Raw genomic sequence first — 15,916 nt, forward strand, 5'->3', positions numbered from 1 at the left:
CGACGATGACGTCGTTTTTCAGCTGAAAGGCCATCTCTTACGATGGTTGTGTTCTTTTTACCTACCTGGATAGTTTTGTGTGTGTGTGTGTGTGTGTGTGTGTGTGTGTGTGTATGTGTGTGTGTGAGAGAGAGAGAGAACATGTTTTAAAGCGTCTATTTAATTTAAAACACAAGTAATGACGAGTTGGTAAGTTAGAACGACAAGATAGCCGACATTCAAACATTCAACTGGTTTTTGTTGTTTATTAAATTTTATATGAAACTACAGAATATTATTTTATGTTCCCGCTCAATATGTTAAGCATGGGTTTCTAAATAATAGCGTTACTATTTCAGCACGGTCCGTATTTTGTATAAGCACCAAAAAGTTAAATTATGTAATCTGAAAGGAGAAAAAGGTTTGTTAAATTAATGTTTGTTCAATTCTGGGTCCATTTATAAAACAAATAAATTTTTGGTGCTAATGCAGAGAGTGATCCGCGCTATTCTTTAAATCGTATTTCCATGTTTAATTAAAGTTTTATAGTATATGTTTTTTTTTATTATTCAATTGTAAGGTTAAAGTACAGAATATGTACAAAACACCCTCCCCTTCCCATGTTAAGAATGGCTTTTTAAATAATAACGTTATTATGTCAGCACGGATCATTCTCTGCATGAGTACCAAATTTTTAGTTCCCAAAGAAAATTAAAAGTAAGATATTTTTTTAGATAGTAAATTGCTTTCTATAAATTCCCGTACACAATTTTTGAGGAACCGATTTAAAATATTGAACGTTAAAATGACTTCACAGTCGACATTCATTTAAAGTGGAAAACTATACATTTTACCATTTCAATTTCTTTACCGTTTAAATTTCTGGTGCTAGTGCACTTACTGATCTGAGCTATTTTTTTTTTTAAATCTGGGAAGTCTCGATAATCGCTTAAATCATAAAAATAAAACAAATTACAAACATTTATACTTGTCGGCCATGTTGTTTTCGTTTGAACTCTGCAATTCGACATTTTATTTTTGGAACAAATGAAACTTTAAAATACGTCTCCTTGTTATATATTTGTTCTTTTTTAAGCTTTTTTTTTGTTGTCTTCTCAGCTAAATACCTATATATTTTTATAAACTTATATACATATATATATACACACACACATATATATATAAAATGTTTTGAATTGTTATTAATATATATATATATATAATATATATATATATTAATAACAATTCCAAACATTATTTAATCCGAATCTTTTTTTACATTGCCTTTTGCTTACTATATGAAACTACAGAATATTATTTAATGTTCCCGCTAACCCTGTTAAGCATGGGTTTCTAAATAATAACATTACTATTTCAGCACGGTCCGTATTAGCGCCAAAAAGTTAAATTGTAATTTAATTTGAAAAAAGAAAAAGGTTTGTTAAAATAATGTTTGTTCAATTCCGGATCCATTTATAAAACAAATGGATTTTGGAGGTACCGATTTAAAATATTGAACATTAAAATGACTTCACTTGATCCGGTAAAGAGGAAATCGAGATGTCCATAGGAATAAAAAAATACACTGACGTAAAATGCATTGCATTGTTAAAAGTAATAAAATATCGAAAAACAATCTTACCTTTCGTTGTAAACAATTGAATACGAAAAAAAGGCAATAAAAAATTGGATGATTTCTTTTGTTTGTGTTCAAAATTGAAAATTTGGTCCGTTTGTAAGGATTTCTTTACAAAATTAATACAATTTCAATTTCGTATGTCCAATTCATTAAGAAATCCAAGAATGAATGAATATTGAAAAAGTTAAGAATTAAAAACTCAAAACACGATTGAAACGTGGATTTGAAAAATAGATGAACAAAAATGAAAGTTTAAAATGAAAATATATGAAGATTAAAAGATAAAAGATAAAACGTTATAATAAAACGTTTTCAGTTTTTAAATTTCAGTTAATTACGCGTTAGAAAAATTTTTCCTATCAACGTATTGTTCATTCATGAGACTAAAATAATTAAAAATGAGAAAAAGAATAAAACTAAGATATCTTTGTTCTGCGTGACTTATATGCTTACAGCCAAGAACAATTTTTATAAATATTTAAATGAATATATATTATGCAAATATATATTATGTAAATATATATGTATTTCAATTAAAGTAGTGTATATATATATATATATATATATATATATATATATATATATATATATATATACACTACTTATATATATATAAATATATATATAATTTAAATATATATAATTTAAATATATATAATTTAAATATATATATATATATGTGTGTGTGTATATCTTAAAAAATATATTATATGTTAAAATATATAGTTATTATATATTCAGATATATTGCATATATATATATATATATATTCAGATATATTACACACATACACACACGCATATATATATATATAATTATTTTTTTAATGTATATTTCTAATAAAAAATCTATGTTTTTATTGCAATTTCACTCGAAAATAGGCAGAATGCCACTTTGATAAAGGGGGCAACTATTTCGTACATAATTTCTAGGAGTACTATGTAGGGGGATGAGCAGCAAGATGTATGTTTATATTACATTTGAACTTCTGGATGTCAGTAAAGTCAGGGAAACAGAAATCCGGAAGTCCATTCCAAAGTCTTTTACATTTTTTACAGCTACGGATTTCTAATGCGTAGGGGTGGAATTTTGCTGTGTGTAGGTTTTGTCTGGGGTGGGTACGTCGAAGGGGTATAAGGGCTTGTAGTTCGTCGGAGCACCTTCCATTAAAGTACTTGTGAAACAGGCAGGAGATGCAAGATTTCGTCAGTGCGACAGCGACTCTCTTTTGGACTCTGTTTGGAGTGGAGACAAGTAGCAGATGCACCAGCCGAAATGTGGCGAATGGTGGCGTTGTAAATGCACACGATACTCTTAGGCGTAAGTAACTTTATAGCACGGTGGTTAAGCCCATCTTCTTTTCAGCAGCCTTGGCAATGAACTCAATGTATCTGTTCCAACTCATGTTCCTCCTGAACGTAAAGCCGATGAATTTGAAAGAATTATTTTCAGGTAATGTATCATTAGTCATGTCTATTAGTGGTTGAGAATGTTTCTTGTAATTATTAAAGACAAGGAGCTTAGTCTTGACATTATTGAATGTGACCATCCATTTTGCCCCCTTTTTTCCTTTGATGGGTGTTCATTCCTTTTCCTCTCGTGTCTGTTATAGAGCGTGGTATCGTCAGCAAATATACCCATCTCAGAGACAATTCCACCAGGATCATTTATGAATATTAAAAATAATAAAGATCCGATAATCGATCCTTGAGGTACACCCGCATTTATATCAAATTGTCGATGGCAACATGGATTCTTCTTTTATTTAAAAAGAATTTAATTATGTTAAGATATCAAGATGAGCACAGTAGTCCGACGAATAATAATAAAAATAATCAACCCTCATCTCAAAAATTCAGAAACGTCAAAATAACTTACATTTTCTCTTTCATGTGCCCAGTCTCAGGAGATATTTCTCTGAACATGTGAGGGCTCCTCGTCCGTGGAATACGTTACCATGGGGCTGCTTCCTTGTAGACTAAAACATAGTCTTCTTCAAATCAAATGTCAACAAGTACTCTAACCTATTTAACACGCTGGTTAGAGTGTTCGCTAATGGACTGAGAGCCTGAAATTCACTCCTCGGTCGAATCATACTTAAAACAGAGAAAGTGGAGTGATCCTTGGTGTAGTTGCCAGCAGCCTTAGAGATTTGAAAATAAAATCGAGTGTGAGGGATAATTTACTCGATCCAAAATATTTTTACTCGTCCGACTTTATATGTTTGTTTCAGTCAATAATAGTAAATAATGTGACAACAATTCAAGAAATTACCGTGTGAATAATCTAACAAGAAAATATTTGTTTAACTCTTGGAAATTAACTATTTTATTACTACAAACATTTCAGTAAATATTCAACAAAACCTTAAAATACAACACCAGTTTGTTTATATAGCATCATTCATATTATTGTTCCATAGAAATAAGAATCATTTCTTCGGATGCTTGGCGGAACGATGCGTTTTTTCCTCTTTCAAATATTCGTCTTTATTTTTGTAAGCATGAAGTGTATGTGGGTGTAGCGTCGAAGAATTTGTTTTCCAAATGAATTTCAAAATCAGAGAGGTAAATGAAGGCGACATTTTGACTACACGCTGAATGTGTAAATTTAACCGCTTGTTGGCCTTTAGCGTCACCACTTTTTTTTTAATACGAGGGTCGTAAAATAAATTAGGTTTTACCGTTTATTTTTTTTTTAAGAAATTTTATCGACTGGCGGGCGAGTGATTTACGACTTTCCGTTGCCCCACGAAATTTTCAATCGACTGTGGCGACCGGTTATGTAAAATCTCAAAGGCTGGTTGGCAGTTAAAGGGGGAAAATATAGCTAAACGATAAAACCATCATTCGATTGTGTTTTGCAAGTCACTCGCTATTAACATAGCGACCTTCTTTATGTAACGATTGATTGATAACCTTGGACAATCATCTGTTGCCTTTTCTAAGAGCAACGCAACATTTCTAGACTCAATCATACATTATCGTAAACCTTGTCTATAGGTGATTCACATGGACATATTTTAGTTTCTGGCATGTTCTTCAGATAATTTACAAAGATATCTGCTGTATTTTACGAGACGGTCTAGTGTATGTGAGTTCGATCTGTTTTAAAAGATCGCTTCCTAATTCTACACAAATGTTTGGTTTTGTCTGTTCAGCTAAGTATTTTCTTTCTCTACATATGTTTGATCAGCTGTTAGTGAACGTTAAAATGCCCGTGTTTAGATGGTTCATTTAGTTCGCAGGCACCATCTTTCAGAATCTCAGCTTCGACGGAGTTTTTCCAGTCCATTTTTCCTCGTTGTCAATAAAGCCCAATAAATAATAAAGGTGAAAGATGTATGGTCCGCTTTTGCCTTTTCTCTAATTATACTTGTAGCAGCTGACATACATATGACCATGATTAGGTGTGTCAGAATTTTTTGGGAATGTTTGACACACTTAAGACAAAACTGCGAATAAGTTTTGTGTAAATTTACCTGTAAAGTTAAAAGTTTAAAACCTTTTTTTTTTAAACACGTTGATTTTTTTTTAAGTGGAACCTCATAATTTGAAAATACTGTTCAGTAAATATTGGATACTTACAATATTTTTTTCTATTTCATTCAATGTTTTTTTGTTTTTGTTTTTTTTTAGATATTGACAAAAAATCATTGCATTAAGAAGAAATAAAATATTTAAAATCAAAATCTCATGTATTTCTTTAAAATAAAAAAAAGGAAAAATTTGTCGGGGGAGGTGTTTATAAAAGTAAACTTACTTATGAGTGAAATGTGATTATTTTTCAAGTACGGTGACCCATATGACTTACTTTGTTGTTAACAGCAAACATATCAATAATGCAAAGGGAAGATCAGACCCATGTCAGAAATAATTACTTAGGCCTCCGTATTTGTCAACTGGAAGAAAGGGGAACAAATCCGCTCTGTGAACATCTGAGATTAGAATTTAAAACCGCGGTCTTTTCTTATGCTTACTTAAAAGGAATTCTTCTATTTAAAAAGTGCATGGAATATAAAATAAAAATATGGACAAATTCTTATAAAGAAAGAATGGAAGAAACCATTGACAGGATTTACGATAATGTATGATTGAGTCTAGGAATGTTGCGTTGCTCTTAGAAAAGGCAGCGGGTGATTTTCCAAGGTTATCCATCAATGGTTACATAAAGAAGGTTTTTATTACATGGAGGTCACCACTTATCAAGGCCCAGGAGCCACTCGCAGATGAGGGTTATTGCATGTACAGTAATCAATGAGATAGTATCGTAGTAATCATTAGTATTGGATATTTGATAGAGTGTCTTACGTAAAAGAGCGGTTTGTAAGAAATGTGTTTATGTTAGACTTGAAGACATCCAATTTGTAGCCAGATATGAAACAAGCAAACAGAAGAAAGTTCAACAGTCGTGCACTTCTAAGAAAGAAGCTCTGCTCACGGAATCTACGTTTGGATTTAGACACAGATAAGGAGTGGGGAAAATTAATGACAGTAGTTTCAGCTAGACGGTTGTTTTCGTGAAAGATTGGCGAGGGGGGACGAGAGATTGGAGCTTAGACGAACACTTGCCATGGAAATAAGGATAAAACAAATGCAGGCCCCCAACGTCTCTTCTGTGGGAGAGAGGCTGCAGGGAGAGAAGAAGAGAAACGGACATCCCCCACTAAACCACGAAGTCATTTTGTACTCTGTCAAGGCAGGATTGGCCGCTTTTAGCAGCTGCTGTCCAGATGTGACAGCAGTACTCCATCCTTGTGCGTACTTGGCTTTTATACAGATAGAGAATTACATCAGTAGTGAGATATCTATTGGAGCGGTAGAATGATCCCACCATTTTCCAAGCGTCGTTCGCAGCATACCTAGTGTATGTGTTCCATTACAATCAATAGTTACATAAACAATGTTGTCGATCAATATTTACAGAAAGAAGTTCGCTATGTTAATAGCGAATTGCATGCAAAGCAGAATCGAATGATGGTTTTATCGTTTAGCTATAGTTTTTCCCCTATTATTATCAACTACACCAAGGCATAGTGGAGGGACGCTACTCTTTTTCCAAGGAGCACTCCATTACTCTGTCTTTAGTATGATTCGACCGAGGAGTGAATTCCAGGCTCTCAGTCCATTAGCGAACACTCTAACCAGCGTGTTATATATGTTAGAGTACTTGGTGACATTTGATTTTAAGAAGACTATGTTTTAGTCTACAAGGAAGCAGTCCCATGGCAACGTGTTGGAAAACACCGGGAGTTTTTTTTTAAGTTAGTCATCTCTGTTTTAGTAAAGCATAACTTATGTTAAATTGTGTGTATGAAGATATTGAATAGGTTTAACACTAATATATTTATGTAAATTTTATATGAAAATCATTTGAAAGCGATTAATATAAATCAGTGTTAATTTTTGCATAGAAGTAATTTTTAAATTCGGTTTGTATTGAGGATTATGTAAAAAAGATGAAAAGACTTCTGTTTAAACTTTTGTGATAAAAAAGATTTGGATTTTGACGACCATTATTGTCAAAGTGTTACAGCCAATTTATTGAAACCAATCGAACTGGAGATATTAAATAATGGACGAATACTTAACATAATCAAATTCTTCTTTAGTAAAAGAAGAATCCATGTTGCCCTCGATGGTCGCACATCAAAACAATCTGATATAAATGCGGGTGTACCTCAGGGATCGATTATCGGATCTTTATTATTCCTAATATTCATAAATGACCCCTGATGAAATTGTCTCTGAGATGGGTATATTTGCTGACGACACCACGCTCTTTAACAGACACGAGGGGAAAACGAATGAACACCTATCAAAGGCAAAACGGGACCAAAATGGATGGTCACATTCAATACTGTCAAGACTAAGCTCCTTGTCTTTAATAATTACAAGAAACATTCTCAACCACTAATAGACATGACTACATTATCTGAAAATACTTCTTTCAAACTCATCGGTTTAACGTTCAGGAGGAACATGAGTTGGAACAGATGCATTGAGTGCATTTCCAAGGCTGCTGCAAAGAAGATGGGCCTAACCACCATGCTATAAAGTTACTTACGCCTGAGAGTATCGTGTGCCTTTACAACGCCACCATTCGCCCATGTATATAGTATTGTTACCATGTATGTAGTATTGTTGTCATGTATGTAGTATTGTTGTCATGTATGTAGTATTGTTGCTATGTATGTAGTATTGTTGCCATGTATATAGTATTGTTGCCATGTATATAGTATTGTTGCCATATTTGGGCTGGTGAATCTGCTACTTATCTCCACTTCAAAAAGGGTCCAAAAGAGAGTCGAGAACTTAATATATCCCGCACTATCCGTTAGGCTTAAACTGCTGTCCCACTGACGAAATGTTGCATCCTCTGCCTGTTTCACAAGTAATTTAATTGAAAGTGCTCCGACGAACTACAAGCCCTTGTATCCCTTCGAGGTACACACCCCAGACAAACCATACAAACAGCAAAATTCCACCCCTATGCATTAGAAATCCGTAGATGTAAAAAATGTAAAGACTTTGGAATTGCCTTCCGGATTTCTGTTTCCCTGACTGTACTGACATGCCGAAGTTCAAATGTAATATAAACATACATCTTGCTGCTCAGCTCCCTACATAGTACCCCTAGAAATTATGTACCAAATAGTTGCTCCCTTTATCAAAGTGGCATTCTGCCTATTTAGTCCAGTCAAATTGTGGCTGAACCTCAAACAAATTGCTAACAAATGTTTTTAAATTGCATTGTGGGCAAGAATATCTCCTCTTTCAGATAAAAAAAAGTTTACCAAAATTGACCTTGCGGAAAGAGGTCAACGACCGCCATCTTTAAAGGGTCCCCCCGATTCTAGTTTCCCTCTCTCAACTCAATTATTGTAAGTATATCTTCAAAAATTACAAATGTACCAATGTAAAATTTTATAAATCAACAGTTTTCATGAAGTTGAATATAATTATAAACTCATTGGTTTGGTTTTATTTGATTTTGGTTTACGGCATATCAACCCTTTTAGATTATTTGATACTAGTCCAGTCAATCTAGCTGTTTTTTTGTTTTTTTTGTCTCAACCTAAAATAAATTGCTAACAGAGGTTTTTAAATTGCATTTTGGGCAGGAATAACTCCTCTTTCAGATAAAAAAAAGTTTATTAAAATTAACCTCGGAGAAAGGGAACAACGGACGCCATCTTTAAAGGGTCCCCCCGATTCTAGTTTCCCTCTCTCAACTCAATTATTGTAAGGATATCTTCAAAAATAACAAATATATCAATGTGAAATTGGATAAACCAACAGTTTCTCCATGAAGTTGAATATAATTATAAACTCATAGGTTTGGTTTTATTTGATTTTGGTTTACGGCATATCAACCCTTTTAGATTATTTGATACTAGTCCAGTCAATCTAGCTGTTTTTTTGTCTCAACCTCATATAAATTGCTAACAGAGGTTTTTAAATTGCATTGTGGGCAGGAATAACTACTTTTTCAGATTAAAAAAAAAGTTTATTAAAATTAACCTCGGAGAAAGGAGTCAACGGACGCCATCTTTAAAGGGTCCCTCCGATTCTAGTCTCAATTACTGTAAGTATTCTTTTTTTATTAGCCGCACCTGCTTGCAGTCCCTTGCCGAAAACAAGCAATAAAATATTTTAATATTCGGGTGGTCATAAACCTGGCGCCTATAGGCTGTGGTACTGGTCAAGTCTGAGCAGACTCTCTCTCCCATCCCCGTTCTCCTATCCCCGTAACTCCCAAAATACACTTTTCATATAGTATTTTGAATTTCCAAAGAAAGGAGGCTTCATAAATTACTGTCTGCTGCCCTTCCCAAGCATTTTAGTAAGTTAAAATATTCATTAATTATTTTGTTGTGATTTTTCTCAGGAATATGTTTGCAGGCAAAGACAATGATTTGAAACTTGCATCGATAGGTCAAGCGATAATGCAGGATGTTAGACCTCGAGTTCTACTTGCACCTTTACAGTTTGGTTTAGCCGTAGAAATGCATAACCAATTTGGATCGAGGTTCCGGATTGACACTCTGAATAAGCATAGTTTCTCTTCATCCTACTCGGAAGTCCAGAAATTCGAAAGAAGTGCAGCTCTTGTTCATGGGACTGAAATTCTGTTCCCCGTTGAAACTGAATTTGTGCAGTTCGTAGCTGATAATGTGGACCATAATGTAAGGAGTATTGATGGATTCAACACATTCCATTGTATGGGCATCATAGCATCTGTTACCCCCGGGAAAGTTAAAGCAAAACCAATTCCAAGGATTCAGGTATTTTCAGAAGAGATAATAAAGGTTGGAAGGATCAAAATAAAGTTTCTAGATTCACGGCACACCAATAAACCCCCAGTTACATTTAAAAAGCTCCTGGCCAAGAAAGTTTTCGATTCCACTGCCAACGTTGACATCCTTTGGGAGGTTTCACTAATTTTACATCCGTCCAAACCCGCATGGTCAGGCCTTATGCAGTCAGTGTACAAAGGAACAAATCCTGGAAAATCAGCAACAGTTTTTTGCCAATGATTGACATGGACCCTGGTAACCCAACCTGTGTGTACTCAACTTTATATTACATTAGTGATTTAGCCAGAGAAAACAACATAACACCAATTCTAACATTTGACCACCCACCTTGGTACAAAGCAATGATGATAGTCGAGTCACAGCCTAGTTTCAGTCCCCTGAAATCATTTGTCTTGCGACTTGGTGGGCTCCATACACAGATGAGCTTTCTGGGGTCAATTGGTCATTTGATGAAAGGTTCTGGTTTGCAAGAACTTTTTGAACTTGTGTATGCTGAAAACACAGTCAACCACATGCTAAGTGGCAAAGCAATTGCAAGAGCCATTCGTGCTCACTTTTTAGTTGCTGCTGCTCTGAATGCTATTTTATTAGCAAAAGCCTATGATTTGCCAGTTTCACATGTCGCTGAGCATGATCAACTCAACACTGATGCAGAAGAGTCATTTCATCAAAATGAAGACCTTAAAGAATCTCAGGGGCTATTGATAGGTCTCCTTGGTGGGACTGAGAGATTGGATAATGTTCTGTCTTCAGAGTCTGTAACCAGGATTACCCAGAAAATCAACCATGTGAAGGATGCGATAGTTGAGCAGCAAACAGCAAAATTGTGGATTCAACACCTTGATATGGTGAAGAGACTGCAACTGTTTATCAAAGCAGAGTGCACCGGGAACTGGGAATTGCACCTTGACGCTGTTAGGAAAATGCTGCCAATATTCGCTGCAGCAGGACACATCCTATATGCAAAGTCGGCGTATATATATTTGCAGCAAATGGAGGGTCTGCCAAAAACCCACTCTGAAGTATTCCAGAAATTTTCGAAAGGATTCCATGTGATTAGACGGAGTTATCGCTACTGGGCTGGCTTGTCAACGGATCTGGTTATTGAACAGGTGCTAATGAGAAGCCTGACGACGTCTGGAGGCCTTACTCATGGCAGAGGAATGGATGAAATTCAACGATTGGTTTGGACGCTATCACTACCAGCATGCGCGGAAATCAAGTTTACAATGCAAGAACTAGCAGGCATTCATTATGGCACTAGTGACCAGCATCAGGAGGCTACTTCAGCAAGAAAAGAGCGTGATGTGAGGGATACATAGAAGGTCCTTGCGTTTCTCCAGACATATGACCCTTTAACGGAAGATCCGTCCATTCACAGCATTTCAAGTGGAGTAACTGGAGACAAAAAGGTGAATGTGGACAGAGTAAACTCCATAGGAGAGGCAATCATAGCTTCAATGGCTGGAGAAAATGTACAAGAGTACACTTTAAAAAAAAAAGGATCAAGCAATTACACTTGGATCAAAAGTTTCACTCAGCAAAGATGAAACTGTTGAGACTGATCCACAACTCCTATTCCAGAGACTGTATGTGCTATCTAATAATGAACACTCAACCCAGGAGCAGCAAGAACATTTTCAATATGAGCTGTGTGGTTACCCACCTGCTCTTTTTTGATTATTTTGGATTACTACGACAGGCAAAAAAAATCTGCTTTGGTGGACGCTATATGGGAACTGACTTCTCATGTACAATCAGGTCCACAGTCATCAGATCCACAGTATCTCTTAGATGGTGGAGCACTACTTCAGCGTCTCCCTTGGCAAAAAGGTCGCACATTTAATGAGATATGTGACCAATACTGTAGATATGTCACAAATAGATATGGAAAAGCATGTGTTGTCTTTGATGGATATGAAAGTGGCCCATCCATTAAGGACTCGACTCACCGACACCGAGCAGGGGGGCTTGTTGGAGTTAATGTGTCACTGACTCCTTTCATGGTGTTCAAATTAAAAAAGAATGTTTTCCTTGCTAATCGACAAAACAAACAATTGTTTATCAACTTGCTGGGAAAGAGTTTGAAGGAAGCAGGTTGTAAAGTAATCCATGCATCTGGGGACGTTAACGTATTGATTGTGAAGACTCCTCTAGAACTGGCACAGACAGGAGAAACCATTTGATAGCAGATGACACTGACCTACTGGTCCTTCTATGTTATCATACCAATAGCGATAATATTTACAACATCTTCTTTACGCCACAACCAAAAGCTAGTGAAAAAAGAGTGAAAGTCTGGAACATCAAAGAGGTGAGGAAATCATTGGGAGATGCGGTCTGTTCCAACATTCTTTTCATTCATGCACTACTGGGTTGTGATTCTACATCCAGTGTTCACGGAATTGGGAAGGCAGCATCCCTCCGAAAGAATAGAAACTTCCTCGAACTGGCTAAAGTGTTTGGCAAAGACAGCAGTGCAGAAGAGGTTATTGAATCTGGGGAGAAGGCTTTAGTGTGCCTATACAATGGTAATGATGGGGAAAACATCAATCATCTTCGACTGAGGCGCTTTAAGGAAAAGGTTGCAAATAGCTCAAAGTATGTTGAGGCCAAATCATTGCCACCGACAAGAGCAGCTACGAAATTCCACAGCCTTCGAGTTTACTTCCAAATTCAGGAATGGAAAGGTAGAAACCAGCTAAAACCTGACGAGTGGGGGTGGACCCTTTCAGATTGTAAATTAAAACCAGTTAAGACTGAATTACCACCTGGCCCTATAAATTTGTTGGATATAATTAGGTGTAACTGTACTTCAGGGTGTACTACAGGAAGATGCAGTTGCAGGAAACATGGCATTCACTGTTCAAACATGTGTGGATATTGCAAAGGCCTCCATTGTACCAACTCATCACAGCCAGATATTGATGATGATGATGATGATGATGATGATGATGATGATGATGATGATGATGATGATGATGAAGAAGAAGAAGTGACCTTTGACTAGTTCTTGACAAGAAATGTTCTTTGGTCCGTTCATAAACTTGTTAGGTTTTTTTTATCAGCAAAAATGATTATTTTGTAATTAATTGTTTTAATGGACATAATTGTCAGGAATTTTATGCATCGAAATTTTAATACTGTTAAGTTGAATTTTAACCCTTTAGACTCAGGCCAATATATCGGCCTTGGCGATTTAGCAAAAAAGATGACACAGTCGATATTTTGTCCTTTTACATTATGGTAATTGTTAATTTTGCGTATCATCCTTTTCGCTAGATATCGCATTTTACGACAGGGCCCAAATGATTTAAAAGTGGCGGCCGTTGACCCCTTTCCCCAAGGCTAATTTTGGTAAACTTTTTTATATGAAAGAGGATATATTCCTGCCCACAATGCAAGTTAAAAACCTTTGTTAGCAATTTGTTTTATGTTCAGCCACAACACCAAAGACTGGACTATACAGTAATTGAGTTAAGAGAAGAAGACTAGAATCTGAGGGACCCTTTAAATATGGCGGCCGTTGACCCCTTTATCCAAGGTTAATTTTAATAAACTTTTTTTATGGGAGAGAGAGTTTGCTCAGACTTGACCAGTACCACAGCCTATAAGCGCCAGGTTTATGACCACCAGAATATTAAAATATTTTATTGCTTGTTTTCGGCCAGGGACGGCAAGCAGGTGCGGCTAATAAAAAAAAAGAATACTTACAGTAATTGAGACTAGAATCGGAGGGACCCTTTAAAGATGGCGTCCGTTGTCCCCTTTCTCCGAGGTTAATTTTAATAAACTTTTTTTTTTATCTGAAAGAGGAGTTATTCCTGCCCACAATGCAATTTAAAAACCTCTGTTAGCAATTTATTTGAGGTTGAGACAAAAAAAAAACAGCTAGATTGACTGGACTAGTATCAAATAATCTAAAAGGGTTGATATGCCGTAAACCAAAATCAAATAAAACCAAACCAATGAGTTTATAATTATGTTCAACTTCATGAAAACTGTTGATTTATAAAATTTCACATTGATATATTTGTAATTTTTGAAGATATACTTACAATAATTGAGTTGAGAGAGGGAAACTAGAATCGGGGGGACCCTTTAAAGATGGCGGTCGTTGACCTCTTTCCGCAAGGTCAATTTTGTTAAACTTTTTTTATCTGAAAGAGGAGATATTCTCTCACACAATGCAATTTAAAAACCATTGTTAGCAATTTGTTTGAGGTTGAGCCAAAAAATGAGCTAGATTGGCTGGACTAATTTTGGAGTGAAATTGCAATAAAAAACATAGATTTATTATTAGAAATATATATTTAAAAAAAATTATATGTGTGTGTGTGTGTGTGTGTGTATCTGAATATATATGCAATATATCTGAATATATAATAACTATATATTTTAACATATATATATATATATATATATATATATATATATATATATATATATATATATGATTAGTCTAAAGCACATAAAGGCTTGATCATCCGTTTCTAGGTTTGTTTCTCCAGTCAAGGGAAGGGTATTACGAATGTAAACTCCAAGTCCGTGCATATGTCTGTCAGAGTCCTTACGGCAGAGTGGGAGATATTCAGGCATGTTTTTTTTTTTTTTTTTTTTTTTTTACACAGTGATCACCACTTATCAAGGCCCGGAAGCCACTCAGGGATAAGGATTATTGCAAGTACATCACGTTAGTGAGGAGATTTTATGAAGTGTTTAATTAGGGGGGCGGTTCATAAGGAATTTGTTAACATTAGACTTAAAGACATCCAAGTTGTAGTCCGGAGGGAAGCAGGCAGACGGAACAGAGTTCCACAGGCGTGCAGTTCTAAGAAAGAAGCTTTGCTCATGAAATCCGCGTTTTGATTTAGGCACAGATATAGAGTGGGGGAAATTTTTCACAGTGGATTCAGCTAGACGGGTGATTTTCGTGAAAGTTTGGCGAGGGGGGACCAGGGATTGGAGTTCAGACGAGCACCTGCCATGAAAATAACGATAAAACAAGGATAGGCTCGCAACGTCTCTTCTGTGGGAGAGGGGTTGCAGGGTAGAGAAAAGGGCATCCCCCACTAAACCACGAAGTCTATTTTGTACTCTGTCAAGGCATGATAGGCTGTTTTTGGCAGCTCCTGCCCAGATATGGCAACAGTATTCCATCCTTGGCCGTACTTGGCTTTTATATAGATAGAGAATTGCATCAGTAGTTAGATATCTTCTGGAGCGGTAGAAGGATCCCACCATCTTTCCTGCGACCTTGGCAACAGACTTGATGTACGTGTTCCATTTCAGATCAGGAGTAAAGGTCAAACCCAGAAGCTTGTCAAAACACGGGGCCTCACCCAGACGAGAGCCATCCATCACAATTGATGCCAGCTGGGGATCAGAGCGTTGATGATGTAAGGATAGGAGTTTGGTTTTAGATGCATTAAAGGTAACTAGCCACATCTTCCCCCACTGAACCACGCGCTCGAGATCAGAGGAGAGAGAATCCGAGAGAACTTCGTCATTTACAGCCTTTGATGTGTTGCCGTAGATGGTCGTGTCATCAGCATAAATGTCAACGAATGATTTAAGTATGTGTTTAGGGAGGTCATTGATGTAGATCAGGAAGAGAGTTGGGCCGAGGATTGACCCCTGAGGGACTCCAGCATTTATATTGCAGGCCTCCGATTTTTGTCCATCTACCACTACTCTTATGAGCCTATCGGAGAGAAATGATTTAATGATTGAGAAAACATTTCCAGTTATACCGTAGCTGGAAATCTTGTGAAGTAGACCCTTATGCCATACTTTGTCAAAGGCCTTTGATATGTCAAGAGCAATTGCCCTAGAAAGGAAGCCTTTGTCAAGAGATTCACTAATCCTGTGGGATATAACCGTCAGCACATCTGCAGTAGATCTTGCAGAGCGGAAACCATATTGTGTGTCACTAAGAAGGTTGTTTCTGCTGAGGTGGTTGACTATTTCTCTATTTA

Source organism: Euprymna scolopes, chromosome 46 (assembly GCF_053919585.1).
Source record: "Euprymna scolopes isolate OS-2025 chromosome 46, ASM5391958v1, whole genome shotgun sequence".
NCBI lineage: Eukaryota > Metazoa > Mollusca > Cephalopoda > Sepiida > Sepiolidae > Euprymna > Euprymna scolopes.